Here is a 2,729-nt window from a genome sequence, read left to right as displayed (position 1 = left end):
TTTAACGAGCTGGGATCTATGACAACAAGTTTGTGATACCTTCTTTGTCAAAAGAAAAGGTATTGTGATACCTTCTCTTACTTTCATTTAAAAAGACCTCATGATGAAGATTGCGTTGAGAGCCTCCATTGAGACACTAGACTCCTAAAAAGCTCCCCCTTTCTTTCGGGCAAAACAAGTTTGAAGAAGATTATGGCAACCTTGCTAATGACTGAAACCAGCAAGATGGAAATTATTGTTACCTCCATTTCTTAGTAACTTGTAACGTAAATCATCGAATGAGAAAATGGGTCTAATCAAACCCTATGCAATTTTAGGATCAAAAAAGGAATTTTGGAACTGATCGGACGGCTATAATCCAAGGGAATCCAACGTCTTTCTAAACCTACGTGGAAATGGGGTTTGATGCAGAGTATCTCATATATAGCTTCCATTGGCACAATTTGAGCTACACTCTAGCACTGACGATAGCTCCGCCCGCTCGCTCCACTGCAAGTACGCCGTCCTGCCCCTTCTTTGCCACCTCCGAAGGACATCCACGACCACTGCTGGGTGCTCATGCCCTCGCCAGCACCGGGGCGGTACAACGCGAGCGGCAACGAGTGAGGGAGAGGGTGGCGGGGGCAAGGCGTTGGGAGGCGTAGGGCAAGCGCGCGCCGGTGGACCCCGAGGACAAGTTCACCATGTTGTTCCTCCGCCACTCCCTGATGACGACGGAGATGGATGCGCGGCGGTTCAAGCGGATCATGGTGATGCATAGCAACGAGAGAGGAGAGTGTGTCCACGTACCCTCGTAGACCGAAAGCGGAAGTGTTAGCACAACGTGGTTGATGTAGTCGTACGTCTTCACGATCCGACCGATCCAAGTACCAAATGCACGGCACCTCCGAGTTCAGCACATGTTCAGCTCGATGACGTCCCACGAACTCCGATCTAGCAGAGCTTCACGGGAGAGTTTCGTCAGCACGAGGCGTGATGACGGTGATGATGATGCTACCGACGCAGGGCTTCGCCTAAGCACCGCTACGATATAATCGAGGTGGATTATGGTGGAGGGGGCACCGCACACGGCTGGAATAGATCAATAGATCAACTTGTGTGTCTAGAGGTGCCCCCTGCCCCAGTATATAAAGGAGCAAGGGGGAGGCCGGTCGGCCCTAGAGGGCGCGCCAGGAGGAGGAATCCTCCTCCTAGTAGGAGTAGGATTCCCCTCTTTCCTACTCCTACTAGGAGGGGGAAAGGAAGGGGGGAGGGAGAAGGAAAGGGGGGCGTCACCCCCTTCTCCTAGTCTAATTCGGACCAGAGGGGGAGGGACGCGCGGCCTGCCCTAGGCCAGCCCTCTCTCTCCACTAAGGCCCATAAGGCCCACTATTTCTCCCGGGGGGTTCCGGTAACCCCCCGGCACTCCGATTTTCTCCGAAACCACCCGGAACACTTCCGGTGTCCGAATATAGTTGTCCAATATATCGATCATTACGTCTCGACCATTTCGAGACTCCTCGTCATGTCTGTGGTCATATCCGGGACTCCGAACTACCTTCGGTACATCAAAACACAAAAACTCATAATACCGATCGTCACCAAACTTTAAGCGTGCGGACCCTACGGGTTCAAGAACTATGTAGACATGACCGAGACACGTCTCCGGTCAATAACCAATAGCGGAACCTGGATGTTCATATTGGCTCCCACATATTCTACAAAGAACTTTATCGGTCAAACCGCATAACAACATACGTTGTTCCCTTTGTCATCGGTATGTTACTTGCCCGAGATTCGATCGTCGGTATCTCAATACCTAGTTCAGTCTCGTTACCGGCAAGTCTCTTTACTTGTTCCGTAATACATCATCTTGCAACTAACTCATTAGTTACAATGCTTGCAAGGCTTATATTGATGTGCATTACCGAGTGGGCCCAGAGATACCTCTCCGACAATCGGAGTGACAAATCCTAATCTTGATTTATGCCAACTCAACAAGTACCATCGGAGACACCTATAGAGCACCTTTATAATCACCCAGTTACGTTGTGACGTTTGGTAGCACACAACGTGTTCCTCCGGTAATCGGGAGTTGTATAATCTCATAGTCATAGGAACATGTATAAGTCATGAAGAAAGCAATAGCAGAAAACTAAACGATCAAGTGCTAAGCTAACGGAATGGGTCAAGTCAATCACATCATTCTCTAATGATATGATCCCGTTAATCAAATGACAACTCATGTCTATGGCTAGGAAACTTAACCATCTTTGATTCAACGAGCTAGTCAAGTAGAGGCATACTAGTGACACTGTTTGTCTATGTATTCACACATGTACTAAGTTTCCGGTTAATACAATTCTAGCATGAATAATAGACATTTATCATGATATAAGGAAATAAATAATAACTTTATTATTGCCTCTAGGGCCATATTTCCTTCAGTCTCCCATTTGCACTAGAGTCAATAATCTAGTTCATATCTCCATGTGACTAATACCCAAAGGGTTTACTAGAGTCAATAATCTAGTTCACATCGCTATGTGATTAATACCCAAAGAGTGATCATGTTTTGCTTGTGAGGGAAGTTTAGTCTACGGGTCTGCAACATTCAGATCCGTATGTATTTCACAAATTTCTATGTCTACAATGCTCTGCACGGAGCTACTCTAGCTAATTGCTCCCATTTTCAATATGTATCCAGATCGAGACTTAGAGTCATCTAGATCGATGTAAAAAGCTTGCAT

This window comes from Triticum urartu, chromosome 1 (assembly GCF_003073215.2).
Source record: "Triticum urartu cultivar G1812 chromosome 1, Tu2.1, whole genome shotgun sequence".
Classification (NCBI taxonomy): Eukaryota; Viridiplantae; Streptophyta; class Magnoliopsida; order Poales; family Poaceae; genus Triticum; species Triticum urartu.
This window is presented reverse-complemented; position numbering follows the sequence as displayed.